Raw genomic sequence first — 16,905 nt, forward strand, 5'->3', positions numbered from 1 at the left:
CTCTACAGCACCCCGCCCCTTTAACAATGAACTCCACAGTTCCCCACCCCTTAACACTGACCCCCCCACAGTGCCCCGACACTTTAAAATTGGACTTCTACAGCAGCCCATCCCCTTAACATTGACCTTCACAGCAGCCCGCTCTTTAACAGTGAGTTTTAGAGCACCCTACTCCATTGTGGCGCCCGCCACCTTAACAGTGACCTCGACAGTACCCCGCTTCCTTAACAGTGACCTCACAGTACCCTGCTGCCTTAACAGTAACCTCCACAGCAGTTGCCCCTTTAATAGTGGCACCTGCCCCGTTAACAGTGACCTCCACAGTGTATGCCCCTTAAACAGTGACCTCCACAGCACCCGCCCCTTTAACAGCGATCTTGATAGTGCCCGCCCCTTTAACAGTGACCTCCACAGCACCCTCCTCTTTTACAGTGACCTCGATAGTGCCCGCACCTTTAACAGTGACCTCCACAGTGATGGCCCCTTTAACAGAGATCTACACAGTGCCAACCCCTTTAACAGTGACCTCCACAGTGCCCGCCCCTTTAAGAGTGACCTCCACAGTGCCCGCCCCTCTCAGAGTGACCTCCATAGCACCCACCCCTTTAACAGTGACTTCCAACGTGCCCTCACCTTTAACAATGACCTCCACAGTGCCGCCCCGTGTAACAGTGACCTACACAGTGCCCGCCCCTTTAACAGTGACCTCCACAGCACCCGCCCCTTTAACAGCGATCTCGATAGTGCCCGCCCCTTTAACAGTGACCTCCACAGCACCCTCCCCTTTAACAGTGACCTCGATAGTGCCCGCACTTTTAACAGTGACCTCCACAGTGATGGCCCCTTTAACAGATATCTACACAGTGCCAACCCCTTTAACAGTGACCTCCACAGTGCCCGCCCCTTTAAGAGTGACCTCCACAGAGCCCGTCCCTTTAACAGTGACTTCAAAAGAGCCCTCCCCTTTACCAGTGACCTCCACAGTGCCGCAATGTTTAACAGTGACCTACACAGTGCCTGCCCCTTTAACAGTGACCTCTTCAGTTCCCACCCCTTTAACAGTGACCTCCACAGTGCCCGTCTCTTTAAAAGTGACCTCCACAGTGCCCTGCACCTTTAATAGTGACGTTCACAGTGACCGTCCCTTTAACAGTGACTTCCAAAGAGCCCTCCCCTTTAACAGTGACCTCCACAGTGCCGCGACATTTAACAGTGACCTACACAGTGGCCACCCCTTTAACGGTGACTTTTAAAGTGACCACCCCTTTAACAGTGACTTTCATAGTGACCGCCCCTTTAACAGTGACCGCCGCTTTAACAGTTATTTTGACAGTGACCACCCCTTTAACTGTGACTTTCACAGTGACCGCCCCTTTAACTGTGACTTTCACAGTGACCACCCCATTAACAGTTTTCCCCCCTTTAACAGTGACTTTCACAGTTTCCACCCTTTTAACAGTGACTTTCACAGTGACCGCCCCTTTAACAATGACTTTTAAAGTGGCCGGCCCTTTAACAGTGACCGCCCCTTTAACTGTGACTTTCACAGAGGCCGCCCATTTAATAGTGACTTTAACAGTGACCGCCCCTTTAACAGTGACTTTCACAGTGACTGCCCCTTTAACAGTAACTTCCACAGTGCTCTCCCCTTTAACAGTGACCTCTGGACTGCCTGTCCCTTTAACAGTTCCCACCCCTTTAACAGTGAACTCCACATTGCCCATATTAATAGTGACTGCCCCAATAGCAGTGACCTCCACAGTGCCCGCCCCTTTAACATTGACCTCCACAGTGTCTGCCCCTTTAACAGTAACCTTCATAGTGGCCTACCATTTGACAGTGACCTTCGCAGTGCTCGCCCCTTGAACAGTGATTTCCACAGTGCCCATCACTTTAACAGTGACCTCTACAGTGCCCGCTCCTTTAACAGTGACCTCCACAGTGCCCGCCCCTTTAACAGTGACATCCACAGTGCCGGATCCTTTAACATTGATCACCCCTTTAACAGTCACCTTTACAGTTCCTGCCCCTTTAACAGTGACTTATACAGTGCCCGCCCCTTTAACTGTCACTTTTACAGTGACAGCCCCTTTAACAGTGACTTTCACAGTGACCACCCCTTTAACAGTGACTTTCACAGTGACCGCCCAATTGACAGTGACTTTCATAGTGACCGCCCCTTTAACATTGACTTTCACCGCGACCGCCCCTTTAACAGTGACTTTCACAGTGACCACCCCTTTAACAGTGACTTTCACAGTGACTGCCCTTTTAACAGTGACCGCCCCTTTAACAGTGACTTTCACAGTGACAGGCCCTTTAACAATTACTTTCACAGTGACCGCCTCTTTAACAGGGACCTTCATAGCGCCTGCCCCTTTAATAACAATGACCTTCACATTGCGCGCCCCTTTAATTACAGTGACCTTCACATTGCCCGCCCCTTTAAGCAGTAAAGAAAAATGGCTGGGATGTTATGGAAACCTGAAGTAAAACTGTGTTAGCAGTTGGGATTTGAAGAGAAAGACTTGCAGGCTTGTATTGGGGGGGGGCTCATTTTTTGGGAATATCTCAGGATTGGTACGTCCTAGAGATCTGAGACCTGATGTACCTGTGTGCCAAATTTGGTGAAGATCGGTCCAGTCGTTTGATCGGGCATAAAGAACGTCCAGACAGACATCTAGACAGACAAACAGACAGGGGCAGGAACTGTAAAGGTGACTGTTAAAGGGGTGATCAATGTTAAAGGAGCCGGCAATGTGGAGGTCACTGTTAAAGGGGTGGGCACTGTGGATGTCACTGTTAAAGGGGCAGGCACTGTGGAGGTCACTGTTAAAGGGACGGGCACTGTGGAAATCACTGTTCAAGGGGCGAGCACTGCGAAGGTCACTGTCAAATGGTAGGCCACTATGAAGGTTACTGTACTGCAAGGCACAATGTTCTACACCACTATAAAGGCTCTCAGCAGCCAGGAAATAGCTGTTTTTTAACATAATTTGCCGCAAATATATTTGAATCTAACTAAAATTTTTTTTAAATAAGCTCATCTCTATTTAGAATGTGTGCCAATGCAAAAAATGCCTCCTTATAATGTGTGCCAGTACAACTGCAATACTGTTGCAAATAGAAAGAAGAGCGCTTCCATAATGAACTAACCCTGTGCGCCTCCCTGGCTTAGGGGCCCGGTCGCAATTGGGACCGCTGTGACTCTTATAGTTACATGACTGTATTTGGTGTCATGAAATACCACATTTCCCCTACAGTGACCATTGTGGGAGAAATGTGCTGCTGCTTCCCTTGGATATAGAGTTTGAAATAGTTGCTGTGGATTTTGATTAGAGAAGAGCGAATTATTCACAAATTCAATTCAGCTGCTTCACTGAATTTTATAAAAACATTTGCTTTGTGGCGAATTACTTTGTCATGAAGCGCATTTCTTTTTAAGTAGTGGGTGCAATGACAGGGAGCTGTGAATGCTCCGCTCCCCATCATGGTACCCCTCAGATGCCAGACTCATAGCTGATCGTGGCATCTTCCATCTTGCTTGAAGATCGAGCGTGAAATCTCATACGTCATCGTGCACAGAATTTTGTGTGAGATCTTCAAGCAAGATGACAGTTGCGAGCAAATGTATAAGGAAAGTATGATTTTTTTTTATTATTTTTTTTTTACACTAGTTCAAGCTAAATCAATTGGCTACAATGAAGCACAAGGAAATTCGGCTTTGAGGCAAATCAAATTTATCCTAATTTTGATTGTTTGAGGACAGGTTTGCAAGTTCAGCAGGTTGAACTTGAAATAGGAACCATGTCAGTTATAGAGAAGTAGAACAACAATTTAGTAGGAAGTTTTAGCTTTACTTTTTTGTCATCAAAACAGGGTTGTGCTTGTTTTTGTATAAAGGATACTTCTGTTTTGATGTTACATGTATGTATAATATTCATGTATTCCTAACTTTATATTCATTCAATTGGAAGCCACCATTGCAATGTCATAGAAAGCCAATTAACCTATCTGTATGTTTTTACAGTGTTTGAAGAAAGTAGAGTTTTCAGTAGGAAACCCACCCAAAGACAAGGAGAACAGAAACTCCAGGCTGATGTTTTCCTTGGTTTTGAACTCAGAATCTCAATGTTGCAAAGCACCTGTGCTTGAAATTCAATTTGTCCAATCGTTCTTTCATCCACGTGCCCCTAAATACATTAGATCAGGGATGCTCAACCTGCGGCCCTCCAGCTGTTGTAAAACTACAACTCCCACAATGCCCTTCTGTAGGATGATAGCTGTAGACTGTCAGGGAATGATGGGAGTTGTAGTCTTGCAACATCTGGAGGGCCACAGGTTGAGCATGCCTGCATTAGATCATCAATTTGTAATGGGCTAACCTTATTTACCCTTTATACTGTAGTAAGTGGATGCTATATGGAGCTGGAGCAGCATCACCAGTGTGATACGCAATATAGCCTCCTGCAAGCAGGGTGTTCTTGGTTGTTAGAGAGTCAGGTCTACCTTGCGGCCAAGGCAGATGGAGGAGCAAGGCAAATTCATGCAATTCGAGCACAATGTGCGGATCAGATCACTACTAGGGATGAGCGAACTCGAACTGTATAGTTCGGGTTCGTACCGAATTTTGGGGTGTCCGTGACACGGACCCGAACCCGGACATTTTCGTAAAAGTCCGGGTTCGGGTTCGGTGTTCGTCGCTTTCTTCGCGCTTTTGTGACGCTTTCTTGGCGCTTTTTGAAAGGCTGCAAAGCAGCCAATCAACAAGCGTCATACTACTTGCCCCAAGAGGCCATCACAGCCATGCCTACTATTGGCATGGCTGTGATTGGCCAGAGCACCATGTGACCCAGCCTCTATTTAAGCTGGAGTCACATAGCGCCGCCCGTCACTCTGCTCTGATTAGCGTAGGGAGAGGTTGCGGCTGCGACAGTAGGGCGAGATTAGGCAGATTAACTCCTCCAAAGGACTTGATTAACTGATCGATCTGCAGCTGTGGATCATTGAGCTGCTGATCCTCAATTGCTCACTGTTTTTAGGCTGCACAGACCGTTTGTCAGTCTCATTTTTCTGGGGTGATCGGCGGCCATTTTGTGTCTTGTGGTGCGCCAGCACAAGCTGCGACCAAGTGCATTTAACCCTCAATGGTGTGGTTGTTTTTTGGCTAAAGCCTACATCAGGGTGAAGCTGTCACACCAAGTGCATTTAACCAGCAATAGTCTGTTCATTTTTTGGCCATATACAAAATCAGGGGCAAGCTGCGCCTGTCACCAAGTGCATTTAACCCTCAATGGTGTGGTTGTTTTTTGGCTAAAGCCTACATCAGGGTGAAGCTGTCACACCAAGTGCATTTAACCAGCAATAGTCTGTTCATTTTTTGGCCATATACAAAATCAGGGGCAAGCTGCGCCTGTCACCAAGTGCATTTAACCCTCAATGGTGTGGTTGTTTTTTGGCTAAAGCCTACATCAGGGTGAAGCTGTCACACCAAGTGCATTTAACCAGCAATAGTCTGTTCATTTTTTGGCCATATCCCAGTCTAATTCTGTCACTAAATCCATACCGGTCACCCAGCGCCTAAATACTAGGCCTCAAATTTATATCCAGCTAAATCTGTCCCTAGTGCTGTAGCTGGGCGAGTTATTTAGTGTCCGTTCAAGCACATTTCTTGTTCTGGGTTGAAATACAATTCCCAATTTAGCAATTTCATAATTTAGTGGTTCCTGCTATATCAGAGCTATTTGAAATCTATCCCAAAAAGGGTATATAATATTGAAGGTGCACATTGGGTCATTCAGAATAACTTCACACACACCCGCTACTGTGTATTTCCAAGTCTAATTCTGTCACTAAACCCATACCTGTCACCCAGCGCCTAAATACTAGGCCTCAAATTTAAATCCCTCTAAATCTCTCGTTACCCACCGCTGTACTGTTGTTGCTGGGCAAGATATTTAGTGTCCGTCAAAGCACATTTTTTGTTCTGGGTTGAAGTACAATTCCCAATTTAGCAATTTCATAATTTAGTGGTTTCTGCTATATCAGAGCTATTTGAAATCTATCCCTAAAAGGGTATATAATATTGAAGGTGCACATAGGGTCATTCAGAATAACTTCACACACACGCTTCTGTGCATTTCCAAGTCTAATTCTGTCACTAAATCCATACCGGTGACCCAGCGCCTAAATACTAGGCCTCAAATTTAAATCCCTCTAAATCTCTCGTTACCCACCACTGTACTGTTGTTGCTGGGCAAGATATTTAGTGTCCGTCAAAGCACATTTTTTGTTCTGGGTTGAAGTACAATTCCCAATTTAGCAATTTCATAATTTAGTGGTTTCTGCTATATCAGAGCTATTTGAAATCTATCCCTAAAAGGGTATATAATATTGAAGGTGCACATAGGGTCATTCAGAATAACTTCACACACACGCTTCTGTGCATTTCCAAGTCTAATTCTGTCACTAAATCCATACCGGTCACCCAGCGCCTAAATACTAGGCCTCAAATTTATATCCCGCTGAATTTGAATACAATACATTGGGCCAAATAATATATTTGTTGTTGTGGTGAACCATAACAATGAGAAAAACATCTAGTAAGGGACGCGGACGTGGACATGGTCGTGGTGGTGTTAGTGGACCCTCTGGTGCTGGGAGAGGACGTGGCCGTTCTGCCACATCCACACGTCCTAGTGTACCAACTACCTCAGGTCCCAGTAGCCGCCAGAATTTACAGCGATATATGGTGGGGCCCAATGCCGTTCTAAGGATGGTAAGGCCTGAGCAGGTACAGGCATTAGTCAATTGGGTGGCCGACAGTGGATCCAGCACGTTCACATTATCTCCCACCCAGTCTTCTGCAGAAAGCGCACAGATGGCGCCTGAAAACCAACCCCATCAGTCTGTCACATCACCCCCATGCATACCAGGGAAACTGTCTCAGCCTCAAGTTATGCAGCAGTCTCTTATGCTGTTTGAAGACTCCGCTGGCAGGGTTTCCCAAGGGCATCCACCTAGCCCTTCCCCAGCGGTGAAAGACATAGAATGCACTGACGCACAACCACTTATGTTTCCTGATGATGAGGACATGGGAATACCACCTCAGCATGTCTCTGATGATGACGAAACACAGGTGCCAACTGCTGCGTCTTTCTGCAGTGTGCAGACTGAACAGGAGGTCAGGGATCAAGACTGGGTGGAAGACGATGCAGGGGACGATGAGGTCCTAGACCCCACATGGAATGAAGGTCGTGCCACTGACTTTCACAGTTCGGAGGAAGAGGCAGTGGTGAGACCGAGCCAACAGCGTAGCAAAAGAGGGAGCAGTGGGCAAAAGCAGAACACCCGCCGCCAAGAGACTCCGCCTGCTACTGACCGCCGCCATCTGGGACCGAGCACCCCAAAGGCAGCTTCAAGGAGTTCCCTGGCATGGCACTTCTTCAAACAATGTGCTGACGACAAGACCCGAGTGGTTTGCACGCTGTGCCATCAGAGCCTGAAGCGAGGCATTAACGTTCTGAACCTGAGCACAACCTGCATGACCAGGCACCTGCATGCAAAGCATGAACTGCAGTGGAGTAAACACCTTAAAACCAAGGAAGTCACTCAGGCTCCCCCTGCTACCTCTTCTGCTGCTGCCGCCTCGGCCTATTCTGCTGCTGCCGCCTCGGCCTCTTCCTCCGCCTCTGGAGGAACGTTGGCACCTGCCGCCCAGCAAACAGGGGATGTACCACCAACACCACCACCACCACCTCCGTCACCAAGCGTCTCAACCATGTCACACGCCAGCGTTCAGCTCTCCATCTCACAAACATTTGATAGAAAGCGTAAATTCCCACCTAGCCACCCTCGATCCCTGGCCCTGAATGCCAGCATTTCTAAACTACTGGCCTATGAAATGCTGTCATTTAGGCTGGTGGACACAGACAGCTTCAAACAGCTCATGTCGCTTGCTGTCCCACAGTATGTTGTTCCCAGCCGGCACTACTTCTCCAAGAGAGCCGTGCCTTCCCTGCACAACCAAGTATCCGATAAAATCAAGTGTGCACTGCGCAACGCCATCTGTAGCAAGGTCCACCTAACCACAGATACGTGGACCAGTAAGCACGGCCAGGGACGCTATATCTCCCTAACTGCACACTGGGTAAATGTAGTGGCAGCTGGGCCCCAGGCGGAGAGCTGTTTGGCGCACGTCCTGCCGCCGCCAAGGATCGCAGGGCAACATTCTTTGCCTCCTGTTGCCACCTCCTCCTTCTCGGCTTCCTCCTCCTCTTCTTCCACCTGCTCATCCAGTCAGCCACACACCTTCACCACCAACTTCAGCACAGCCCGGGGTAAACGTCAGCAGGCCATTCTGAAACTCATATGTTTGGGGGACAGGCCCCACACCGCACAGGAGTTGTGGCGGGGTATTGAACAACAGACCGACGAGTGGTTGCTGCCGGTGAGCCTCAAGCCCGGCCTGGTGGTGTGTGATAATGGGCGAAATCTCGTTGCAGCTCTGGGACTAGCCAATTTGACGCACATCCCTTGCTTGGCGCATGTGCTGAATTTGGTGGTGCAGAAGTTCATTCACAACTACCCCGACATGTCAGAGCTGCTGCATAAAGTGCGGGCCGTCTGTTCGCGCTTCCGGCGTTCACATCCTGCCGCTGCTCGCCTGTCTGCGCTACAGCGTAACTTCGGCCTTCCCGCTCACCGCCTCATATGCGACGTGCCCACCAGGTGGAACTCCACCTTGCACATGCTGGACAGACTGTGCGAGCAGCAGCAGGCCATAGTGGAGTTTCAGCTGCAGCACGCACGGGTCAGTCGCACTACAGAACAGCACCACTTCACCACCAATGACTGGGCCTCCATGCGAGACCTGTGTGCCCTGTTGCGCTGTTTCGAGTACTCCACCAACATGGCCAGTGGCGATGACACCGTTATCAGCGTTACAATACCACTTCTATGTCTCCTTGAGAAAACACTTAGGGCGATGATGGAACAGGAGGTGGCCCAGGAGGAGGAGGAGGAGGATGAGGAAGAGGGGTCATTTTTAGCACTTTCAGGCCAGTCTCTTCGAAGTGACTCAGAGGGAGGTTTTTTGCAACAGCAGAGGCCAGGTACAAATGTGGCCAGCCAGGGCCCACTACTGGAGGACGAGGAGGACGAGGATGAGGAGGAGGTGGAGGAGGATGAGGATGAAGCATGGTCACAGCGGGGTGGCACCCAACGCAGCTCGGGTCCATCACTGGTGCGTGGCTGGGGGGAAAGGCAGGACGATGACGATACGCCTCCCACAGAGGACAGCTTGTCCTTACCCCTGGGCAGCCTGGCACACATGAGCGACTACATGCTGCAGTGCCTGCGCAACGACAGCAGAGTTGCCCACATTTTAACCTGTGCGGACTACTGGGTTGCCACCCTGCTGGATCCACGCTACAAAGACAATGTGCCCACCTTACTTCCTGCACTGGAGCGTGATAGGAAGATGCGCGAGTACAAGCGCACGTTGGTAGACGCGCTACTGAGAGCATTCCCAAATGTCACAGGGGAACAAGTGGAAGCCCAAGGCCAAGGCAGAGGAGGAGCAAGAGGTCGCCAAGGCAGCTGTGTCACGGCCAGCTCCTCTGAGGGCAGGGTTAGCATGGCAGAGATGTGGAAAACTTTTGTCAACACGCCACAGCTAACTGCACCACCACCTGATACGCAACGTGTTAGCAGGAGGCAACATTTCACTAACATGGTGGAACAGTACGTGTGCACACCCCTCCACGTACTGACTGATGGTTCGGCCCCATTCAACTTCTGGGTCTCTAAATTGTCCACGTGGCCAGAGCTAGCCTTTTATGCCTTGGAGGTGCTGGCCTGCCCGGCAGCCAGCGTTTTGTCTGAACGTGTATTCAGCACGGCAGGGGGCGTCATTACAGACAAACGCAGCCGCCTGTCTACAGCCAATGTGGACAAGCTGACGTTCATAAAAATGAACCAGGCATGGATCCCACAGGACCTGTCCGTCCCTTGTCCAGATTAGACATTAACTACCTCCCCATAACCATATATTATTGGACTCCAGGGCACTTCCTCATTCAATCCTATTTTTATTTTCATTTTACCATTATATTGCGATGCTACCCAAAGTTGAATGAACCTCTCCTCTGCCTGTGTGCTAGGCCTAAATATATGCCAATGGACTGTTGCAGTGGTGGCTGACGTGAAGCCTCATTCTCTGCTATGACATGCAGACTAATTCTCTGCTGACATGAAGACAGATTCTCTGTTACGGGACCTCTCTCCTCTGCCTGGGTGCCGGGGCCTAAATATCTGAGAATGGACTGTTCCAGTGGTGGGTGACGGGAAGCCAGATTCTCTGCTATGGAACCTCTCTCCAATTGATTTTGGTTAATTTTTATTTATTTAATTTTTATTTTAATTAATTTCCCTATCCACATTTGTTTGCAGGGGATTTACCTACATGTTGCTGCCTTTTGCAGCCCTCTAGCCCTTTCCTGGGCTGTTTTACAGCCGTTTTAGTGCCGAAAAGTTCGGGTCCCCATTGACTTCAATGGGGTTCGGGTTCGGGACGAAGTTCGGATCGGGTTCGGATCCCGAACCCGAACATTTCCGGGATGTTCGGCCGAACTTCTCGAACCCGAACATCCAGGTGTTCGCTCAACTCTAATCACTACACCAGTCAAGTTGATTTTTACAAAGCTTAGTGGGGGCATATAATTTAAGGGTGAGGAGAGGCCATGTGGGTGATGGAGTCCCAGAAGTATTGAGCTATCTATTCTAGTCAACACCAGCTCCTCTGTCCTAAAAAGCCTTAATTGTATAAAATGTCTAGAATATGAGATTCTCCTCATCTCTCCTCCTCAACATACTCATTGAAGTTCCCTTGCCAAGAGGCTACTAAAATTAAATCACACTATGTTTAGAAATGTGACAAGGAAATTCTTTGTATAGTCTCAAATTGCATTGCATTATCTTGGGGCAAGTATTTAAAATTGTACTGAAGTAGGGGTGATATAAAAGGACCAGTGGCGTAGCTAGAAATGACTGGGCCCCACAGCATATTTTTGGATGGGGCCCCCTCCCCCAGTAATTTTTTCGCAACCCCTTCCTTTCATGCCGCCCCCATTCCTGTGGCTAGTAAAGACTCTCTTAGACCAGAGCCGGCAGCTGTTCCATCCGTTTTATACGCTCTCTATACTGTCACTGTATACAATTTCATTTTGTAATACTGTTGAGGGGGCCCTGACAAAATCTTTTAGTCCTCGTCCTCCTGGATGGGCCCCTTCGGGGTCAGGGCCCCAAAGCAGCTGCTTCTCCTATAATTACGCCTCTGGAAGGGACCATATGAGGATATGTGGATTGTTACATTAACAGAGTATTCCCATCCAGAGGATAAGCCATAAATGTCAGATAGATGTGTCGGACTGGGGTGCCTAGGGCCCACCAGTAAAACTTATTTTGGGGGCTTACTGTATGGATACATTCAAATATTACCTGCTCACACAGCAGCAAGATGCTACCAGATGATTGAATGTGGGGGCCCTGAAGCAACTTTGAGAAGGTAGGTCCTGGGATAAATAGGATACTGGCTAGCTTTCCTCTCTACCTACAAGTCATCTTTGCTCTGGTCTTGTCTATAATAATAAAATGGGGAGTTTCTTTAATGATCTATCAAGTTTTTTACATAAACATAGGCTGGTTGATGTTCTGTACATTGAATATATAGGTATTCAGTACAGTAGGTCTACTGTGTTATGTAAAAACACAAAATGCAATCGCACACTGCAACCAGCACTCTGCCCTGCCTTTATGCTGAATGTTGAATAAGGCATTGGTGTACATTTTGGCCAAAGCGTAATAAGCCACTCACCACATCAAGGTCGCCTTAATGAGTGGTCCCTAACACTAGTTCCTACCTTTTATGGGCCATGACAGCCACACAAAGTCATAGCACCTACCAATAGCTATTTGGCTCCAGGAGAAGTATATAGTGGGCTCAGCATGCATGTTGGTACTTGCATCCCTGGATCCAATGAAAGCTGTAATGGCACCGGACGGGGTTAAAAGCAGAGTGTGCTTGGCGTGCATGCTGTACCTGCGCTCCCTGGACTTTGTGTGGCTGTCATCGCCCATAAAAGGTAGGAACTAGTGTTAGGGACCACTCATTAAGGCGACTTTGACGTGGTGAGTGGCTTATTACGCTTTGGCCAAAATGTACACCAATGCCTTATTCAACATCCAGCATAAAGGCAGGGCAGAGTGCTGGTTTGTGTTTTTGCGTTTGCGTTTGTGTTTTGCGTTTTGTGTTTTTGCGTTTGTATCTGTATTTCGCTATAGCAATCTGCACCTGCTAGGGGTTGTGCGGGCTGAATCCCCCATATTTTTTCTACTGTGTTATGTGCCACTTGTGCAGGGGGTGGAAGACTAGGGACCCACTTTGCTCAGGGGCCCACCGGGGGATTTGCCTGAACCCCTGTGGGCCAGTCTGAGCCTGGATGTGGGTCCCAACTTTGGGATCAGCACATCTAAAAATGGGGCCCCTCTGTCTGGATGCAGCTGAGGTGGTTAGAACTATGGAAACAGCTAAACGGTCTCATACTAAACTGTTTCCCAAACTTACTTACAAGTGAAATGTAGCCAAAGCTCTATATCTGAAATTTAAAAAATAATATTGACATGGCATAATGGCATCAATTTCACTGGGTTTAGTTGCTGAAATCCTCTTGTCTGCAACTACAGTTATGTTGCACAAAGCAATGGTAGAAGATGATACCTTTAAGAAAGAGATTAAAGGAAATCTGTCACCAGGACAATCGCTATTGAAGTAAAGCTATAGCCTAATAGCATTTAGTATCTTATTTCCAGATGTGCCTTTGTGTCAGCAATAGATGTTTTCTATCTTCTGAAAATCCAGTTTATTTGGTATGCAAATGAGCCAGTAAGGTGCCCAGACGGGCTTCATTATTGCAGGAAGGAGCTCAGGCACACCCCTTGCTACAATGTGTCCACTCACCCCTCCTACCTCACATTCAAGACATAACTCTGCCCCCCTTTTCCCTACTCCCAGCATAAGGGCGGGCTTAGGGACTAGCCGGAGGTGTGCTTGGGCTCCTTCTTGCAATAATGATGCCCCTCTGGGCCCTTACTATATAAACATATCACATGTACCCTAAACTAGTACCAACAATAATGCCACCCTATCCCGTAGTTTCTAAAATGGGGCCACTTTTTGGGAGTTTCTACTATAGGAGTGCACAATGACAGAGTGTGGAAGTGGCAGCAGCAGCATGAGGAGGCCACAGAGTGGCAAGGTGACATAGTGGCAGCATCATGAGGAGACCACAGAGTGGCAAGATGACATAGTGTGGAGGTGGCAGCCGCAGCAGCATGAGGAGACCACAGAGTGGCAAGATGACATAGTGTGGAAGTGGCAGCCGCAGCAGCATGAGGAGACCACAGAGTGATCCAGTGACATAGTGGGGAGGTGGGTGGCAATCACATTACCTGCTGACAAAGGTGGGTGTAAGAAGCAGCACTTGGCATCAGATGTGTAGCATCAGGCGTGTGGCAGCATCAGAATAGTAGCTGAGGCAGGTAGCCAGAAAAAAACGGTCTCTTTTGTCAAGGTTTGGGAGAGGCAGCATGGATGATCTAATCTGATGCATCAGGCATTGGTGGGTGGAAATCCTGGCTGATCCACGAATGATTCATCTTGACAAAGGTCAGTCTCTACATATTTTGGTTGCACAGGCGAGTTCTCCTTGAGGTAACTATGGCCCCCACCACACTAAACACCCGCTCTGTTGCCATACTACTTGCCGGGAAGGACAGCTTTTTCCAGGACAAACTCGGCCACTTGCAGCCACAAATCCAGTTTAGCTGCCCAGTAGTCCAGTGGATCTTCGATGACGGGTGGCAGGTGTACTCCAAGTATGCCACCACCTGCTGATTCAGGTTCTGCTCTATGTCTAGCTGCTGGCAAGTAGTTTCTATGCGGGTGAAGAAATCTGCTCATCAGTGACTCTAGACTCAGGCTGCTGCTAAAGGAGCTGGTACTGCTCCTGCCACCCCCCCCAGCAGCCATGGCAGTGGAACATGAACTCAGAGGGCCCCCCACCGGACAGACCTGCGAGAAGATGGACGATGGCGCAGATAGGCAGCGGCCAACTGACTACATAGGATGTCTCTATAGTAGTTCAGTTTATCCTCCCTCTCAGCGGGTGTAAAAAAGGCCCCATTTTGGACTGGGAGCTAAGGTCCAACAAGGTGGAGAGCCAGAAGTCACCCCTCTGCCGAATGGTGACAATTCGGCTGTCACTACGCAAGCAAATGAGCATGCAGCGGGCCATTTGCGCAAGTGAGTCGGAGGTACACCCTGCCTTGATCTCCACTGCATACTGCCACAGTGTGCCTGGGTCATTTGCCTCATCTTCCTCATCTCCCTCTTGCTCCTCCAGCTGCTCCTCCTCTCCTGTCACCTGTGTAGAAAAACCACCCACTTCGTGGCACATTGCTTATGCTTCAATGTCCTCCTCCTCTTCCAGCTCAGCCCCCAGAGGGCTCATATGGCCGTGAGATGTAGGAGCCACATCTCCAGTCCCCTGACCAGCCTGATTTGCCAGCATCTGTTCCAGGATATGAAGCAGTGGAATGACATTGTTCATCCCATAATCCTGGCGACTGACAAATAATGTGGCATCCTCAAAGGGCCTGAGCAAACGCCAGGTGACACTCATGAGCTGCCACTGGCTGACATCAAAGTTACACAGGGGAGTAGTCCTGTCCGCTTTGATCATCAAGAAATCGTTGATGGCCTTTGTCAGTTCGTGTAGTCGGTCCAACATATGTAGTAGGGTGGAATTCCAACAGGTGGAAACGTTGCTTATCAGCCTATGTTGGGGGACGCCGTGGTGCTTGGTGGTGTACGAGTGGCTAATGTGCATGCAAAGTTTTCTGTCCATTATTAGAATTAGAGATGAGCGAATTTTTCATAAATTCGATTCGCCAGTTCACCGAATTGTTCGGGAAAAATTTGGTTCGATCCGAATATATTCGTGACAAATTATGTTAAAAAACTGCTATTTCCTGGATGCAGAGAGCCTTTATAGTGGTGTAGAACACTGTGCCTTGTAGTAACACACATAGGGAGTCTGCTTTGGTAGTGAAATAATACTGTGAGTCTGTATGACATGCAGATGGCAGGCGTCGCTCTTAGAATCACTGCACACTTCACTTATTAGGGCAGTCACGGGACTAAGACTGACTAAATAACTCAAGTATGAACTCAGCCTTACAGGTCGACGTTAACGTCAAGAAGAAGTGCACTCCTTTTACACCTTCGCCAGCTAAATCCTTTATAGATGTCTACAGAACCTGTTCTATTAAACGCGTTTACAAGTAGAGACCCCCGGACAGAGTGGAGAGGGTGTCAGTAGGGAGTTTGTATTGATGTCACTGATTATTTTGGCCTTCCTCTGATCTGTCAGAACAATAACCCCCAAAAAATGGATCCTGTCTGTTGAGCATCCACCTTCACTCGGTCAGCATTTGGTCAGTAATCCATCAGTATTGCTAATGCCCAAAAAAACAAAACAGGAGTGGATGTAAAACAGAGATGACACATGAATGGAATATTGCATGTCTTCTGTTTTTTGTACCCACTCCTGCTTTTGGCTACTAAATCATAAGCCAATTCTGATGGAACCATACAGGCCTTACAGCTGCTACACAGACAGGATCCGTTGTGTGTCTCATTTTGCCTTGCCTCTGACAGATCAGAAGAAAGGTCAAATAAATCATGATGTCAGGCAGGCCGAAAGCAAAAGAGTGACCCGGTCATGAAGTGGGGAGGGTGGAAACAGCATGAGAAGTCCACAGAGAGGCCCTATAATGAGGTGGAAGCAGCATCAGAATACTACAGAGTGGCAAGGTGACATAGTGTTGAGATGGCAGCAGCTGCAGGATGATACCACAGAGTGGCAAGGTGACATAGTGTGGATATGGCAGCAGCATCAGAAGACCACAGAGTGGCAAGGTGACATAGTGTGGAGATGGCAGCAGCAGGCGGATACCACAGAGTGGCAAGTTGACATAGTGTGGAGATGGCGGCATCATCAGGAGACCACAAAGTGGCAAGGTGACATAGTGTGGAGATGGCAGCAGCAGGATACCACAGAGTGGCAAGGTAACATAGTGTGGATATGGGAGCAGCAGGAGGATACCACAGTGTGCATGTCACGGACGGTGTACAGGAAACAAGGCAAAGCAACATGTATAAACGACTCGCTGGATCCAAAAACTAAGGAACCAAGGGAGACCCCTGCAGAAGACCTGGCACTTTCCCTGGCTGCTCAGCCTATGCAAAGATCCGAATGGTGGAGGTTTGCATATCCACGAACCTTGACTATAAAGCCCTGAGCACCCTACAATAGTGAGGGGACACGACCACCGGCTCCCTACACAAGATACGGAGGGAGTCAGGGTCACCTGGGATCCAGCAAACAGATAATAACAGATGAAGGTACAACACTTAGCTTTGAAGCAAACAGGAGGACAGAGTCAGCGTGCACACACACTCCAGGAAGTAGTATAAGCCGCCCAGAAAAGCCTTCTGGGGAAGAATTTAAAGGGAAGCAATTAGTCCAACACATGACAGCTAAGAGAGGCTGACGAGAGGAGGAGCTGAATACCACAACACAGAAACTCAAGGAGGAGGTTCTGAAAGGCCTCTGTCAGAGCTTCTCAGCTGTCTGGTTGTGACAGTGCCAATCTGACATGGTGTTGATAAGGCAGCAACAGCAGGAGGATACCAGAGAGTGGCAAGGTGACATAGTGTGGATATGGCAGCAGCAGCAGTAGTATGCCACAGAGTGGTAAGGCGAATTAGTGTAGAGATGGCAG

This window comes from Bufo gargarizans, chromosome 5 (genome assembly GCF_014858855.1).
Source record: "Bufo gargarizans isolate SCDJY-AF-19 chromosome 5, ASM1485885v1, whole genome shotgun sequence".
Classification (NCBI taxonomy): Eukaryota; Metazoa; Chordata; class Amphibia; order Anura; family Bufonidae; genus Bufo; species Bufo gargarizans.